This window comes from Falco cherrug, chromosome 7 (genome assembly GCF_023634085.1).
Source record: "Falco cherrug isolate bFalChe1 chromosome 7, bFalChe1.pri, whole genome shotgun sequence".
Lineage (NCBI taxonomy): Eukaryota > Metazoa > Chordata > Aves > Falconiformes > Falconidae > Falco > Falco cherrug.
In genome coordinates this window covers 8980034-8999341 of record NC_073703.1, presented here as the reverse complement: position 1 = coordinate 8999341, position 19308 = coordinate 8980034, and positions in this window count along the sequence as shown.

Below are 19308 nucleotides of genomic sequence, written 5' to 3'. Positions count from 1 at the left end.
AATTCCAGCCCTACTAAGCCAACTAGGATAATACTCCTTTGCATGAAGCACAGATAGCTTATTTCTGAGAAAGCATCTCCCAGAGCAAAAATGCAGAGTTTTTTCCCAGCTCTATTAAGGAAACATGCCAGTTTCAGGCTTCCAACAGGGAAAGGGAATAATAAGAAAAAAAGAGTTTATAAATTATGAAAAGCAAGTTGACAGTGTGTCCTTATGAATATGAAGATTACCTATGCTATCCTCATGAATCTGAAAAGTCACAGTTTAAAAAAAATGGTAAAAACTACAGATTCAGCAAACTGAAAAATAATGGGCAGGTTTTGCTGACCAGGGAATAGTCTGCAATTTAGTTCTTTTCTTGTTTAACATTTACAGTATATTTCACCATCCAGAAATATTATTATGTTTACAGGAAAAGCCCCATTTTCCACAGAAAGGTCCCACTATTGACAATATGAATATCACAGTGAAATACAGTCTGATAACTCAGAATATCCTCTGAATCTATTTAAAGTCCCCAAGGAAAATCCTCTTTTTCTAAAAACAAAGATATTTGTTATGTCAGCCGGTATATATTGACACACAGATATATATGAGGGTGTGAGCCTGTATGAAAATCACACGTACAGTTTCTGGCTTACAGGGTTACTATTTCTAATAGCGCACCAAATCACAGTGTTAGGAAAGTTTACAGACAAAGTGATGGACTGACTGGTTTAAGAAAGGCATAAACATGCAAATAAAGTGTGTCCTTTCATCCGATGCCTGTATTACACTATAGACTTCGCTGATCTCAGCTGAAGCATCTAGGCACTGCTGTTACTAACAGTTAATCTTGTTCCAAGTCATAGCAAGTGCTCACTTTGTGTTGATAGCCGCTAGATTCACTGGAGCCTAAGGTGTCCCATCTAATAAATGGTTTGAAATGTCAAAAAGTGCCTTAGTCCCAGTCTGAAATGAAAGTCTCAAGTCAGGAAAATTTTTGTAAATTTAACATTGATGAAATGCTCCATATGACCAAAAGTCATATGTTTTGACCAAAAGTCAAAAGTTTGAAATTTGAGTGTCAATTAAGTTTGGCAACTTCTGTAACATAAAGACTATGTATGTGTTCATTGTGAGTACAAACAGCATTGAAATGGGTCATTTAATGCTTTCAAAACTTCCTCCCTTGCAATAGTAAAGCTGGCCTTTTTTAGCAAGAAAGGAAGGAGAGTCAGGCTTCCCTGAAAATGTCTCTGTTACATCTGCTGAACCCAGTTTTGGTTTTCTTGGGAATTATTTTTTGAAACACACCAAGTTTTCTCTATTAGTGCTGTATAAATATCAACTCCAGTGCAGAGCCTGGAGGGAGTTCAGAAGTATGACTTAATCAGAATAACTAACTAACATGTATTCAAAAGTTTGGTTTGGAAAGTAGCTGAGAATACTGAACAGATCCATCCAGCCCTTCTTTGATTAAATAGCTTTGTACTTTACAAGGCAGACAAGTTCTCCTCACCATAAAACTAATCTTTTCAATCTGAATTGATGTCCAACAGATCCATGTTCATCTTCAAAATCCTGTTGAACTTTTGGAAGCACGGAAATAAAGAAATGGTGTAAGAAAAAAAGTAATAATTTTGAATTATTGAATAAGGTTAAAATTTACATTTTCAATTTAGGAGATGAAAAATTTTCTCCTACAATGATTTTCTGCTGGAAAAACAATCACTTGTCCTTAAATAGACCCTTTCTATACAGGAAAAAAAAAAATCTGTTTTGTTCCCCAAAGTTTGATTTTCTGTCAGGAAATTCTCATAAACCAACATTTTGTCCAGTTTAAAGTTTGTGAACTAATCCCACGATGCAAAACTTGAATTATAACTGCTTTGTATGGATAAACAAGGTTAAATTCACAAAAGGAGACTATAAAACAGCTGTATCCTAAGGAATCAAACCTGAAGGATTTCATGTTCCCTTCCCAACACTTGGTAGAAGCCTGTAAAATACCTGCAGGCAATCCACAAGAGACTGTACCTACCAGTGAATGTGGAAAAAGAAGGCAAAAAGCTGCCGCCAAGAGAAGCAGGAGATGCTTTGGGGCACAGATTTCAGCTTCATGGCCTGAACCCTACCTGGGGGGCAACAACCTTGTCCACTGTGTCTGATAGGTCCTGACAAATTTTCAGGGTTTAAGAACCCCTCAGTACCAATATGCAGGGGTATAATATAATTTCAGCTGAGCCTTTTCCTTAAGTTTTGCTTCCACCTTCTCAGATTTACACCCTGGTGGAGTTTTTGGTCTGTCAGGTGCAGTTTTGCAAGCAGTGATCAACTACAGATACCAGGAGTAGATAATTCAAGACACATTCACAGCTTCCTTTAGTCTGAACAATTGGAGAATGGGTATTGAAAAGTTGTGAATCATAGTGGTAGCAGCATCTCATTATCTCTCTGCAGGTGATTTGGTTTGGTTTTGTTATGAAATGCCAAAAACAAAGTTTTGAAAGGGATTTTTTTTTTTCATTAAAAAAATGCTATGAGTTTTTTATTATGAAAAAACCCCAAACTGTCAGTTTTCTACAAGTTTTTCTTTGTCTCCTAAAAACGCCATTTTGGAATTATAGAGAATGGAACACTTCCTGCAGAATGCCATGAAATTATTTATAAAACTTTATAAAAATAAAGGGTGCAATACTCAGACCTAGACTTCGTCTGACTCTGGATATATGAAGTGTGAAGATGTTTTGTTATGCAGCACAGCATCCTGGATGGAAGGGATAGAGGACCACAGGAAGGGTCACTGCCTTCTCTCCCAGCTGCTCAGCTCCACCGCAGAAACCCTTGGGCTGCCTTGGGACAGCAAAGGTTTTGCAGCAAATACAATTTTCTTGCTCTGCTGTTAAATCACACAGCGACTCTGGAGATGCGTGGTGCAACCACCCTGGCCAAAGGAGTTAGCCCACCATTGCAACACTGAGCTCAGCAACCTGTGACTGAATTAAAGAGATGGAAAAAAAACTCCACCCCAGAAGGATGTGGCCCACCAGCTTTTTGATCAGTCATGAAACTTCTCGGTGCAGTGGCTTTGCAAGTGGTTTAAGCAGGGTGCAAACTGAGTGCTCTCGTTGTGAAAGGCAATTAGAGTTTGTCATTTTATCTCTAGAGCTGTCTTGTATTTTCCCCTTTTCACATTTATGTACCAAACACAGGATTTTCCACAGTGTACATTTCCCTTCTAGTAAGCACCTCGACTTTTCAGGCTCAGCTCTTACTGAAAAAGCATACAGACACATTCCTTCCTTCCCAGAACAATTTGGTGTCACTTCTGCCCCTAAATCATCTTTGGTTACAGCCAGCTCTCACCCCAGCCTCCACAAGCAGATGCAGTAACCAAACCAGGGATGCTCATGCCATCACACAACAGCGGCTCTCTGCCTGCCCTCCTCCCCAAGCTGGGCTGGCAGCCGGGCTCACGGCACCCCACCGCACTTTGGAACCTCACTCCTAGTTTAGTGACTCTCCAAATCCTGGCTGTATGAAAGCCTCTGCTTGCACAGTGTGAATCCAGAACAAATCCCAGGGGATCAGCAAATGGCTTTTAAAAGCAACTTGATCAGCGAGTTCAGTTTTGCCTACATTTGTTACATGGCTTGGAAGGTGGCGTGTTTAACATAGCATGACGGACCGTGGCCAGGGCTGTCCCATCAGGCTGTCCTTGGGTGATGGATGCCTGGGGTGGGGGGGGACAAAGGGGGTGATTTGGGGGAAAACTCCTGCTCTTCCACCAAAACCTAACCAGACCTGCTTCTTTAATCTCCTGTGATTCAGTAGGATTTGGCTATGGGCAGGGTGAAAGGAGGAAGAAGTCAGGCTCCCAAAATTGATTTCATTCCAGGTAATACTTCTTACACAACAATCTGTTCCTTTCAGAAGGACACAGATTAGGGAAGTATTTGGTCAAGGGGCAGTAGAGGGCACTCCAGGCCAGATCAGGTTAAGTTTTGGTCACTTTATCTCTTCTTGTTGACGTAAATGCTCGAGGCCATGGCCTGGGGTTTTCCTGCAGAAATGTGTTTACAAGCAGGTCAAGGACTTGCAGACAGATAACCATTAGCAAAACAACTTTTCTATTGACAAAAGAGCACAGAATAGTGCGTTGGCAGATGAATTCTCGTTTCATTAAAAAAAAAAAAAGGGGAAAGAAAAAAAGAGACGTTAGATCTAAGGGCTGCACCCCATCCGACTCTCATGGTTTTCTAGCTAGGATTTAAGACCGAGACTTGCTCCCCGTCCACTTGCAAAATGACACTGAGGACTTATGCCAAAGTGCTGTATTCAGTAATAAACTGAGATGGGATTTACTACTGGTCAGCAAGAGTGTGAGGCTTGTTAACTCCAATTCTGCTTTCAAATGAGAAATGTCTGCGGATCTCCAGCTCAAGGAAACACTCAGCCTCGGAAGCTCACCTGGTTTCAGGTTTCCTTGCAAACTCCCTGGCAGCCATCAGCCCTGCTCCCATCCCTTGCCTACCCCATTCCAGCCCCTAGCAGCTTCATCAAAAGGTTTTGTGAAAGTTCAGGAACCATCCGAGCAAACCCCAGCTGATCATGGGTGTTGCCCACAAAGCACATGAGAGATGCAGCTGTAGCTCAAGGGAACCTAAACAGATCAGGCTAAGTTTTGCCCTGGTGTTCAGTGTCTGCTCAAAATCCCCAGCCTTGGAGCTTAAAGTCAATTGATGCCAATATTTTTGTAAAACTTTAACCAAGCAAAATTTCTACAGCCACCTCTCTAGCCGAAAGCACTGTTCTGTATGCACCTGAAAAGGCAGTATGTTAAACAGCTGTGAATACAGCAGACAAAAATTTTAACAAAACATAGTTGAAAAAAATGCCACTCAAAAGCCATGGTTATTTGCTACCTGTCAGTCAGGGTTAGGATATAACCAGCGGGGGAAGTGGCTTCTCGGAAAGCCTTGTTCAGTCTTACTGGAGGAATTTGTGGTCTATTCTGTATACAGTTTGTGGTATCTGAGTCATGACCTGACTCTAAGACATACTGGATTTTAAATGACAAACGCTGTCTCTCTGACGGAGGCCTCGCATTAGTCAGAAACCAAATGTGTGTGCACTAGGGAGAGTTGGGACATTTGATGCCCAAACAATAAAGCAAGCAAAACAAAATGAGCTAAGCCAACTGGAATCAGCAGAAGCGGGTTCATGTAATTCATCTGGCTGTACGAGCAGGTTGAAATTCAGTCTGTGGTTCGAGCAACTTATATATGAGCTGGAGGCAAAGACTGGTGTGTGCCTCCGGGTGCACAACCATGTCTGTGGTTCTACACACAACGCAGGAAAAGTGAAATCATTTTCGAGGACATGCTGGAAACTGAGGGGAAAGTACAGATGGGTTAAATCAGAGTTCTTATTAAAATAGGGACTCTCGGTTTGCTTTCTTTTCAGTTTCTTTTTGTTCTTCCCTCCCCATCCCTCTCCCACTCACACACACAACGAGCCTTTGCGTCGGCAAAGGGTCAGGAGGCTCTTGCAAACTTCTGCCTGTGGAAGCTGGACAATGTGGCATGTGCAGGCTCAGCATCAAAATACCACTCAAAACCCCTGCCTTTGCCCTAGCTCTCAGTTTTAAAGGGACAGCCTCTGTGAAAGAAGCTAATTTTTCAAGGAAGAGCTACCTTGTCTTTATTAATCAAGACACTAAGTGCCACTCCACCACAATACCATTCCTGCTTCTCCAACGCCACTTCCCTCCAGCCCCATTAATACTATTAAAAACTCAATAACTTTTTCTATTACCTTTGTTTAAATCATATTCCTCTATGAAGTATAGCTATTAAAAATGCCTGTAAACTCTTCCTATTAAAATGACATTTTAAAAGGCTTGATTTGAACATGGCTATGTCACTTAAAGTGGAAAAGTTTCTGCAAGTTCCCTTCCAAGCTGTTAAAGATTAGCTTGATGTAGATAAGACTATTCCCTAAACTCATTATCTGTCTTCAAAATGCACCTTAAGGACTACTTAATAAAGTCAAGGTTACGTGAAGAGTATTTCAGTGAAAACCAGTGAATGACTATTAATAAATCTGCATTACAGATTGGTTATTTTGTCTCTGTCTTTCATCTGAGCAATAGATGATCCTTCTGGGTTTTTGATGTTTTTTGTTGGTTTTATTTTTTTTGGTTTGGCTTTTTTAACAATAAGCATGTGTTGCCTCCTTGTACAGGTCACCAATGAATCAGAGGCAGCAGCAGTGGTAGTAGAGAGCATTTCAGCATGTTTACAATTAATGTGATCTACGCAATGTAAAATATTTTGCAAAGAAGGGTCAAATATCTCCAGCCAGTGCAAATTAAATTTCAGGGATTCTTGACTGGGCCAAGCTTACGTTCAAAACAAAAATCATCATGCTACTCTTTGTATAACTGCATTTTTATTTCTCCTGAAATAGTGTTTCCTATTTGTTTCAATGCTATGGGTATGAAATGTTAATCCCATGAGCTCCGGTGCCAGATACAGCAAGCCCATCCAGAAGTAAAACACTGCAGCTTTTTGAAATAGGAAAACTATTTGGCAGGATTTATTCACAAAACCCTCTCATCTGTTGTCCGTAGCCCTGCAGAGCTGGTGTTTTAAGAGTTAGGGTGGTGTTGTAGAGGCCTGTGGTAGCCAGTGCTAAGGACTGTCACAAAGCTTCATTGTCACCTGTTTCTGGCAGAGCAGATTGGGAAGTTTCTGATGTCTAAGGACTGAAGTCTTATCCTGCAGCTGGTCTCCCTGCTCCACCCACACAGCAAGGGGCACTATTCTGCCCTGGGTCCACATGAGGAGCTCCATCCCTACTCCTCACCATGGAGCAGATCAAGCTGCTGCAGGATACACTCATATTTCTCCCTATGGATGTCATGGGGAGAAATACAAGACTACAGGAGAAAGGGAGGAAAAGCTGTCACAACAAAGCTTGCTGGAAGCGTGGAGTGGAAATGTCAGTATTAGTTCAGTCTATCTTTTAGATTTCTGAGTGCCTCTGAGGTCTAAATACATTTTTTTATTTTTTTATTTTTTTTTAAACTATTTCTCGTTGAAGCTGAAAGCAGTCAACACAGAAGCTCACAGCTGTGTATGCATCAAAAGGAACCATGCAGATTTTTCCTGGACTGACTTGCTGGAAATTGTTGATTCACTCTACATGGAACAGCTCCAAACTACAATTGGTTACCTGTCATTCAACCATTTCAGAGGAATTCGCATAACACAGCTGTTTCCATATTGCTCATGCTCTACCTTGTGCAGTAAAGATTAGCCTGATTCAAGGCCAGCAAAAAAAAAAAAAAAACCAAAAAACAATCTGTGTACATAATTACTAGCTGCCCCTTACCTTTATCGTTAAGTACTTCCATGAACTCTACGATTGTTTACTCTGAAGCATGTATTTTTGAGATGGGACTATATTTTTGCCATGTATTTCTCTCATGTATTAGGCTCCCCAAAAACTTTTGGGTATGTCCACAGGGATTGCCACACACAATTGAAATCCTGTTGAAGCCCATACTCTGGGCTTGCCAGATGGAGAGCAGCTCTTGTCCAAGAGTCACATACTTTATTAGCATGATGCTGAACCTGAGCCTCTCAGCAGGGTATTTTGCCTTGATCAGAGTAAATTTAAACCTATCCACACTGCCAGCAAAGGCAAGCCCACCATGGTCTGCATGTGCAAGCATAAATAATAACAGCAGCAGCCAACAATTACTCTGCAAAAGCTTGGATCTACTTACAAACCACAACACAAATTTTAATGCTGAATTTAGGTTCTTCAGTTTAGAGGATTTATACATAAAGTATGGAAAATCTGGTAATTAGGAGACAGGCCCTTGTGAGTCTCCTTGTTCTACTTTCCAGATGAAATCTGATTCACCTTGTGTTTCATCTTTAGGGAATTTTTACTTCATGAAACCAAAAAGGCAGCACAAAAGCAAAACAATCTCAGCCCTTCTAGTACTGCCCACTTCCACTCTTGGTTCAAACCCAGGAGCATGTTAGAGTGGAGACAGCACAATACCAGTACAGGCACTGGGGCCTGCAGAGCAAAATTCCCCCTGCAGAGCTGGTGGATCCAAGGGAGACATCATTGTGTTGCCTACACATGGCCTGGGAAAAGGCTCAGAGAGAACAGGCTGAAAGAAGATATAAATCCCCCAAAAGATCAAGGGCATGACCTTGCAGTAATGATGGGAGCTGGTGTCATCCCTGCCTGGGAGAAGAGATGTACCACCCTCAATTATCCTGAAGGAGAACACTTTGGGTTGGTGGTTGGGTTTTTTTTGTTTTGTTTTTTCCACACAGATAGCAAAAGATTTAAAACAGGCGAGTGGTATCATACAACCTAAACCTTTTATTCTGCATCTCACATCTTCCTGGTTTATCTAAAACTCATGCTACATTGAGTGAATTAGGAGGCTGATTGAAAAGTACATTATATACTAGTTACCTGTGAGATGTGCACTTTAGAAGTGAAGGTTTAGGGGCAGAGGAAAGGCATATAATAAAGAGTAGTGTACTTTGAAAGGTCTAGGCAATACTGCAAGAAATGGCATTACCTCACAGTTGTCAAGGCTCAGAAGTTTTATTACCAAGGAATTTCACTTTTGCCTCTTATTCTTAACACATTGACCAGTTCTGGGACTGAGAGGATTTGCTGATCTAATATAGATAGTGATTTCGTAGGTTTGTTCAGATTTATATAGACAGCACCCTGGGATCAGGAATTACATTTAAAATGTAATAAAATGTTCTTGTGCACTTTTACTCACAAATACTGTACTTAAAAAAGTAAACATCAAATAATCTCAGATATCTTTCAAGAAAATGTTGACATAGCTCCAAGAGCTCATACAGATGACTGAATAGTTTTCTGAGTAAACCTAATAAACTCATATTCTTATTCTTTCAGTGTAGCATGAAGTATTACATCATGGAGAAGAGAGAAAACTAAGCCATATAATTTAGCAGAAATCTATTTTAAACATATATTTCAACATATGAAGATGGAATATAGACAGCCATATAGGCATGTTTTTATACTACTTACAGTCTTAGAGTTTAAAAAATGATAGCAGTTAAGTTTCACCCATGTAAATGAATCAAATTCACTTTGCTAAAAATGTGTCCCTGCTTCTAAAGTGAGACTTCAGTCCTTTTCCACTCAGCAGCAATGTTACAATGATTTCAAGGGGCAGGATTTGACCCCCTAATGTGTTCAGAAGGACTTTGTGTAAGTTAGGAGTTTTAGCACAATCGCTCCTCTAAGTAGTCAAAATGATTTATCTACATTATCTGTCTTTATTAAACAGTCATTTACCCTAGTGAGTCCCACTCAAGGGAATCTTTATTATTCAGACAAGCCCTTACAGTCATAATGACACAAAATATATAGGAATAGTTAATAATACTGTTATTCCTATGTCTGTGAATAAACATCAGCTGATAATTTTATATCAACAACCCATCGGAGCAGAGACAAAAATCTATCCTTTACATGAGCAAGCAAACCATAATAATGTGCCAGGCAGCTGGTGAATATTATAAAGCAAGACAGACTCCTGGAGCACACCAAATTTGGATTCTTAATGTATTTTGCCGAACAACATAAAAATAAAGTCTTTCTTACAAGAATTAGTGAGAGTGCTGAAGACTGAGAAAAAAAAAACTGTGTCATTTAAACTACTGAAGTCCATAGCTGTACCAAAGCTGGCAGCATGACTGATATTATGAACCTAAAATCATTTAGGGATGAAAATACCAAATTACTTATTCCACAGGGGATAGATTCCAAGTTAGAACCTACTCAAATCATTGATGGCACCGAGGCCACCTCCAGCTGAAAAACACTGCCTCTGCAATCATTTCTCCCTCCAAAGACTGCACATGGATGATGCAACCTAATAAGATCAGTGTGCTTCACATCAGAATCTAAACTTAAGTCTGAAGAAAGGTCTCAGGGAGGCCTTTTTGTGTTAGAGAATATCTACAACCTTTAGAAATTTTCATAATAGTGCCAGTCAGGGTCCCTACTTCTAAGTCAAGGGGAGGCAGAAGAAAGGGGGTTCCAATGTAATATCAGATTGGAATGCCTTCACAGGACTAGACGAGCATTTTCACCTCCAAGGCACTGGTAATTTCAGATGCATTTGGTGTTGAGAAGGCTGTTGATCCTTCAGCTCTTATTTCATGGAACAATACATATTTCTCAGATTTTTATATCACTTATAATAAAGCTCTTAGTTTTGTTACAGGGAATGAACCACAAATTTTGTGGGTTCTAAACATCTGCTGAAGGAGTGAAACTTCATGAGTCATGAGGTTTTGTCAAGGCCTACTTTTCTATGCGACTGTTCTTTTAAGAAAAGGAAAAACTTATCATCCCTCATAGGCTGCTTCAGATAACAGAGGCCTTGGGTAGCCTCCAAAGGCACTGTCCTGCATCAAAGCAGTGCAAAACACTTCATTGTGAGCATACAGCTGAAGCAGCCCAAAAGCCTGAGTGAAATAAAATACATTTTTTGTCTTTCCATCTGTTTTTGGTTGTTCTGGGCCACCCCTCAGTGCAGTACCTGGGCCCTGTGCAGGTGAATTAGAGCTGCAGAATGAACACTGCAAGGCTTGACTGAGTATGCTGGTCTTTGATCTCCCTGGTTTCTGCCATAGATGAACACAGCGAGCTAAGCACAGCAATTAGCAGTAACAGCTATTAACAGGCTTCACAAAAGACACAAAAGGACACAAGTAGGTGGTTTACAGTGTGGCAGATAAAAACAAAGTGGGTACTTTCTTTTGAACACAACTTCTCAGCAAGTTTAGGCTAAGGGACCAGAGGCCTAACTGGCAAAACAGTACACTTCTAGTAAATAGACCTAAAAAAAAAAAATTAAACAAAAAATCTGTGGATAGTAAGTTTGTCTTGTCCTTAACAAAGACCTCTGTGAGCAAATTTTTTTGGGAAGACTATTTTTTACTTCAGTGCTTTCTGAGTTAAGACTAAAGAAATCAACGTGGACATTACTATAAAAACTTAGATTTCTGTGCATGGGGAAATTCAAAGGAAAAAAAAAATCATCAAACGGGCACTGACTGCTTTGTAGAAGCATAGTAATTTCCATTGACATTATTGCCCAAGAAGAGGGTGTAAACAACAAAACTTGTCACATTTCTGGACAACAGTTTACAGGCCTGTCCTCTACCCCACCACCTCTGCAAAAACCCAAGGGGAGTACCCTGAGCCAAGCTTCTGCTGTTTGGTTCTGGTGCTCAGATTCCAGCACTACTGGGATGAAAGGACTGAGTTAGGTCATGTTTCTAGAGGTTGTTCCCTGTAGAACATCCAGCTGGTTAGCCCAAGGTGTACCCCATCACAGCCCCTGCCCTCCCAAACACATTCCCCACTGCCTGGGAAACCAGAGTCAAGGGCGCCAGCGCACTGTGTATGTGATGCTTCTATATTGTAACTATGATAGATCACCTTGACTTTTCAAGCTGTTTTAACAGTAGAAGCAGCCACCCCCCTGTCCCCCCCAAGCCAGTAAATGATGTGGCCACATTTGTTTGGTGTTGTTTTGACAAACAACACATGCTGATTAGAGTACCCCCATCAGATGATAGATTTGCAGACATGGTCTAACAAAATTCATTTTTCAATACGAATACCAGTCTTTAGAGACAACTCATAATAGCATTGCATCAGGGATATCTCTAAAGCTGACATGTTTCCAAATACATATATTTATACTATACTTTCCTATATATATATATAGGAATAAGAAGCTGGAAAGAAAAGAGGGGGGAAAAAAGATGCAATAAATCAGAGAACATCTAAGGATTTTTAGCCATAAGCTATTTCTTAAATCGGGAAGGAAAACATGCATTAATCAGAACATTAGCTCCAGACAGTGCGACAACATCAGGAACATTGCTACTGTACAGAAAGTCATGAATCATTATAGACCTACAAAACGTTTATATAACTTTAACATCTTCATCATCGGCTTTGATCAATAATATAACACACGAAAGATAACAGGTTCATAACTTTCCCCCCCAGTGTGAATTCTGGATTTGTAAAAATCTATAGAAATAACAAAAAAAAAAAAATTACTTTTTGTCCCACAGCACCATGTCTGAGGGCATCTTAAAGCAGATTAGAGATAGTGGCTTATTTTCCACAGCCATTTGATTCCAACATTGTGTAAGCAAAGTAGCCAAAAAGTTCTGCTGCAAAGACTGGCCGATGCCTTAAACAATTTCTACTGTGCATACTGACCATGTCCTCCTGCCTGTGATGTGGGGCAGGTCCTGAGAAAAGAGTAAGCTAGAGCAAAGATTTTGACTAGTAGAACAATCCATGCATGGACCTTTGTGGCAGGCTGAATCTGGAGGAACCTCTGGGACTTTATAGACCCTGAAGCACTCTGGAGTTAAAAAAAGTTAATTCAGTACCAATTTCTTTCTCACTCTAAGCCTCACCAAAAGTAAATCATTATCCATGTTTGCTAGATGGAGAAAACAAGACATGAAGTAAAGCATGCTTAGCAGCACAATTCAACAATAAAAGTCTAAGAGATCCCTTTCAGATGACTAAAAATCTGTTCTTGCTAGTTTTCCATATTTCATGACAGCTAGACTCATGTCTTTCCCCACTTTATTCCCTCCCCTCAGAAGGGACTTTATTCACATCCATGAAAGATAGAGAGATGTTCAGTTTGCCTGCTACAGTACTGCTTCCCTGGGCTGAGAATCTCCTCAGAAGAAATCTTTATGATCATTTACTTTCTTTTCAGCCACTGAATTCAAGTGCTTATTTTAAATAAATGGAGAACCAGAACATGGCTATTATACAAAATGTTGAGCTATATAATGCCCACTTTAATGTCCTCCCCTTTTCTTTGCAATTAATAACTCTGGATATTGTAACTAACCTAACTTGGACCTGGGAAAAAGCACTTGGCTCATATCCCTTAATTGGTATCTTTAGCATGGTGGAGAGGACTGTAAATTATCAAAAAAGTCTGTTAAGTGAGGAATGGGACCCTCCAGCTGAAGGAGTTTCCATGGCCTTGCTACGTGCCAGTATTTAAGATTGTTTCAATGAGGTGGGAGTTATATTTAAAAACTATACATACATTTATATCAGCTTAGTCTTAAAGGGACATTTTATCTTCTCCTCTCAGGAAAGTATTCTTGGATTCAGTTTCATGTAATCACCTTTTGTTCCAGCTATTGGTGATTTTTTTTATGGCATTGATTGCTTGAGGTTTGCTTTAATTCCTTCCTTCAAGAAGGACTCATGTAACATATTCACTACTAAGACACATTTTTGAGAGCTAGCTAGGGAAACATGATAGAAGCAGATATAACAAAAAAAATAAATTTTCCTTCTTCCCTCTCTTGTCCTTTCACTGAAACACCGTGTACAGTTAAAACCTAAAAGGAAGCCAGTTGTTGCAATACCCTTTCTTCACATCCAATCTGTAGAACCAGTTACCGGATCCCAATCCTCCTGTTATTGTAGCAGGCATAACATGAATTGCAATCCAGTGTTGGGATAAAAAGCACATAAAATCTTCAGAAACGTTTGTCAAGATTTTCCCTTATACTTACAGATGTTAAAACCAGAGGCACAGAAGCAGAGGACTCTTAACATATATGCTAATGGATACCAAGTGCTAAAATGATTTCTAATATGAATGTCTATAAATTAAAACTGAAATTTCCGTAAACACTTTTCTATAACACCTTGTCCCTCATAAATGTTCCCTAATGCTTGTGCTCTTTAATATTAACTTTATCTTAAAATTCTTGAATCAGAATCACTAAAACAGCTGCTTGAAGATGAATATAGCAAATATATCCAAAATTGTATAACAGTTTTGACAAATACTTTTCTTTATTTGGAAAGTGCTCACTTTAACTAATCAACACTCATTATTATGTGTCTGGATGTGCTAATCACCTAGTGTTTTTTCCATTCCCTGATTGGAAGTCTGTAAGTTGTTGTAAGGAAGATAAATGTGTGATTATACATGTGTTTGAATATTTCTTAGATTAAAAGTTACTCTTGACAACACTTGTATATATTCAGTGATTCAAAACCATATGTATAAGTATCCACTGTCTGAATATTCACAATAATTAACGATGTGAACTCCTCATATACACTAAATAAAAGCTAGCACTCTTATTCACAAAGTTATCTGGAAAATTATTTTTGTTATTACTCAACTGCACTTTCAAAGTTATTTCTCAACAGAAGAGTGAAAGTCATTAGAAAACAAATATATATATACACACAAACAACCCTTATCGTACTTAATAGATCATCATATTTTAATCACAATAAAAAGATGGAAAATAAAACCCAACGGTGACAGACAACTTCCCAGAAGCATTAATGCATCAGTTTCTCAACTATGTAAACTGCTGTAAATCCAGTTAGGTCAACTGAACAAAACCAGCTTCAGCACTCTGAGCCTTTCTTAGAAAAAAGTACTTAGACTTTCAGCTTATAACTATCTTACAACATGACTGTACTTGCACTTTTGGGAGGGGGTGGGGTGGGGGTGGTTTTCTTTTTAGGAGATAGAGAAGTGAGAGTTTAGGGGAAGGATTTTCTTTTTAATAATTCTCCTCCAAAATAGTCCTCAACTATTTTTTTCTCCCTAATAAACAATAATATGAGAAAGGTCTATCTCTGCATGTCAAAACTCTACCTTTAAAATATTATGCAGCACAGCATAACAGACTTGTGGTATGTTGGTTTATTACAACATATATATTAATTTGGCTATTAGTCATAAAGGCCTGGAAAATTCACTTAAGTTCTTCAGGCAGTACAGGTAGCAGTGGACCTCAACTGTCCTTAATTACTTTCTTTAGATGTGGTAACTCCTCTCAGTGGGTCTGACACCCAGAGAAGCCAATACAAGTCCTTGTCTTGAACACTTTTGGACTAAGATACAGACATTATTTTCCCTACTCTTTCTTCTGCTTCCCCAAAACAAGATAAAATTAAATATTCTGTTTACAAGCCCAATAGACTGTGTAATATTGGCCCATTTTCATTAGTGGCTGAATGAGGACATGAAATCTGTATATCTGAATTCAGGAGGGCTTTGTGGTAGCATCTGGTCTCACACTCCATGCAGTAAAGATTTAGCTATAGACAAAACTTAATTTTAAAAGAATGAGAACTCTCTCTTAAAAACATTAGAAAAAAATCTTCAGAGTGAATACAACACTTTCATTGTATAAATTAGTCATTGAACATGATGCTGCTGAATTAAAATCTCTTTGTCTTCCTGAAACTTCCAGTCACAGTGAAGTTTTCTGCAGTTTTCAGGTAGGGGCAAGTTAGAGCTGTGTTTCTTCTTTAAAAAACAATAATAAAAAAAGTATTTACAACAGCAGCAGCTTTGAGAGCCACGTTCTCACACACACTCTCTCTCTCTCCCTCTCTCTGTTAGGCTTCATTTGATAGCTATGAACTGTGGATAAAGAATAAATATGGCTTTTCAGTGCCCTAGGACTCTCACCTGACTTATTTATGTCTGACCTGGTAGAACACCACTGACCTTGGAAAGTTTAATTGAGGCTGGGATTATATGGCACTGCTTGAGGCCACCTGAATTTAGAGGGTGTGACACACACTTTCTCTTACTGACTCTCTCTCATCTGCTAGGGGATGCACGTGTGGGTGCACGTGTATTTGTGCGTGCATTTGCGCACCCCAAATTAAGCCTAGCAGTGGGCAAACACCCTGCTGTGAGCCTACAGCATGCAGTATCATAAGGGAAAAAGATTACTCTAACCAGGCAGGCAGCATGAATGTGTTAAGGTGGTTTGTTTTGCGGGGGGGGGGTGGGTGGGGTGTCTTTTTTTCTTTTCCTGGCATGTTTTCTCCAAGATCTGATTTTTACAGTTGACTCTTAACTTTTTATAACCTGGTTCTGTCTAAGAACTGAGAACTTAAAGCGTGAAGGGGAATTATATGGACATTGATTATACACTAGTACATATTGTGTTTAACTTTCTTTAATTAAATTTAATTAAAGCGTATGATGAATGCTGATCATTTTCACTCCTTTTGGTTTTCAAGAAAGTTACAGATCTTTAACACTCTCCACATTTACTTTAAGGGGGGTGGGGGTGGAAATTACAGAAGAAAAAGATCCCTAAGACTGAAAGATGGAATAAAATGAAATGGCACAGATATCTGTTAGCCAAAGAGTACTATCTTTCTGGCTGGGTATCATCCCTAGATGGATATAAACAGCTTTCATCTGGGTTTCTTCAAGGCAGAGGCCAACAAATATGCCGTATTATGCATGGAGTCTTTTTATGGCACAGACTATTGCCCACTGGAGACCAAGCAGACACCACTAAGCAAACCTCACCTAAGGCCACAGGCAAGCATCAAGCCCAGAGGGGATTCCTCTCCCATCAAAAGCACTCTCCCTTTTCCAGTCTGTAACATATATTTTCCCTGTCATTTAAAGTTTATCAGTGCCAAAGCCCCAAGACAGCCTGGCTTGAGTCACACAGGTAGGTGTGAACATTGAACTGTTGGAAGGGTTAAAATATTCCTGGATGGAAACAGTCTACAAAATGTCTTCAGAAATAAAATAACTCCATGATGCTTTCAAGGCCAAAATTATCCATTCTGTGCCTTATTTCTAATGTGCTGCCTGGACTGAAACTGTGACCGTTTGCTGTTTGTAGGTGTCATAGGAAATGAAATAAGGAGACTGCTGTTGTTAAGAACAGCTGCAATTCCCCTACCTCTCTCCAACAGGCTATGCCATGAATCAGGATATATTTTATTATTTTTATAGTTCTATGCAGTGACGTAAAGCTTATCCGAGTCCCTAGCAAGGTGATACCAAGATCTAGACAGACTACAATCCTGGACAAGATGACAATTAAATATGTACTGCTAGCAATTCATGGTCTGATTCCCTAGTGTCTATATTACTAAATCCACAAAAATTGCCAGCTAAGGATAATTGTATTTGCACAGGAAAATATCCAAGATGGGTGAAGAAAGCACAACAGTAAAGCTATCTGCAGCTACCTCTCATCATTGATGACATCCTACAGACATTGCAGACAAACTGTATTTTTTGAAGTCTCTGGTGAATGGAAGAGGTTTCAGAATGAGTAACAGACCTCAAGAGGGAATTCTGCCTTTTTCCTTCTTTTTTAGCAGTCCTTGTCTTCCCACTTGGTGAAGTAGCAGCTTAAGTGGCAGACCTTTCCAACAGCCTAGAATAACACCAGTCCGTGTAGCTGAACTGTTTCAACAGAACTACGCTACGCTCCACAAACCAATTCAATACACTGCACTGCTGCCATCCGAGAGCCTAGCTCTGAACATCTGGGAAGCTGAATACTCACCCAAATCCAAACATTGCCACTAATGATCACAGTAACATTTACACTGATTTTAACTCAATTTCCATCCAATTCACCAGCTACCAGCCTTTATCATGCTCTCAGGACTACTGGTCAAGATTTCAGGATTCATTGACTTGCTAGCTGTCCCACAAGAGTATAATTAAGTCTGTAGGTGTTTTTAACTTACATCGAAAGAGGCTCACCATTAATCTGGACGCGTCAGACCTTCAATATAAGCTGACCTGCATTTATTTCTTATAAATGGGAAAACAGCACTAATACAGATACGCTTCTAAAACACTGGAGACAAAAAAAAATGCCAGAAAAAAATAAAATTCTGTGATCCTTATTTATTACATTTTTAATAGAAAGTCAGTGGAGGTCTTATCTGATGTCATTTGGTTTAGGTTCCATGGTATTTTTTGTATTTGACCAAATTCCCTTATCTTCTCATTGCTTGTGTTCTGCTCTGCCAGCATCCAACAAACTGATATACTTATCTTCAATTTTATAATAAAGTTTTAGCTTCCACAGGATAAAAAAAGAAAGAGAGTGGGAAAAGGAAAATTGCATCCAAGATACTAAACATATCAGGCATGTGTGAGCGTCAAGAAATCCAGTAGTTAACCTTCCTACTACAGAAACTTCAATTGTTAAAAGACATTTCACTCATAGGCTCATTATTATTTTTTCTTTTATTTAAATTCTTAGATATTCCTATTTAAATGGTCAAATTAAGAAACAGTTATGATCTCAGGCACTACCCAGTGCCTATTTTGAAGTAAGGTTGGTGATCATTAGTTTTCTGTGATTGCTGTTAATAACCAAAGGTGAAAAGATAATTAGAAGTGACAATTCTGAGGCATGGAATATAAACCAAGGGCTAATGAGCAAGTTGTGCAAGTGTCCAGCTCCCCTTTACAGCTTCATTTCCCACTGTCGTGACATTTTTGCCTTCTCTTTCTTCCTTAGCTTTTGCACTTGCTACAGCTCTTCCTTAGCACCTAACCACTCATTCTCTCCATAGCTCTACCAAAAATGACCCAAAAATCATTATGAATAGCTGTATCCTTACTTACTCTGTTTGTTCATTTCTTCTGCTGATCTCTTATTACACTTGACTTACCTTAGTTTGCTGTGAGCATGTCCTTTCTTAGTTTTAGCCCTCTCTCAGAGGTCCTGTCTTGAGCAAAGCCTCTTTCCTCTCTGTAGAAGCCAAGATCTGATTTGCAAAGCAAACAAACCTCCTTCAATCACCCATTTGCTTGTCCAATTTATAACCAAGGCACACTTGTTAAGAGTTGAGGAAAAAGACGTAACATTTTTTGCCATTTAAGAGAACAGGGGATGAGAATATGAGTTAGGAGCCAGATTCCCAGCTGAAATAAATCAGTCTCATCAGCCAGAGTGGAGCAACACCAATTTAAAGCATCTGAGTATCTGGCCCAAGGTTAGCTTTATTTTGCTTTGATAAAAAAACACATCAATAAAACTGGAAAACAATGAACATGGCCCTAGTACATCAAGCTGGGCTAGGTCTGAAGAAAGGGAGCTAACTGGCTTATTATATAGATGTTATACTTTGACAAAATGTGACAACTACACCTTTTCATTTCCCCAGTGGCCTCCAGGAAACTTAAGATTTAGTATCCTATAGAACACTTTAAGCTTGAGAAACTTCTTCTTATGGTTTCTTATGAGTCCTGGAGGCTGTGAAAAGAGATTACAATGCTTTATATTAACTCTTCTCAGCTTGCGAGAGATGAGCTAGTGGACTGATACCAAAGTCTCCCCCTTGTCACTGATCTGCAGAAGTGGTACATCTGAAACTACAAGTCCTTCCCCTCCAAGCCAAAAAAAGAGC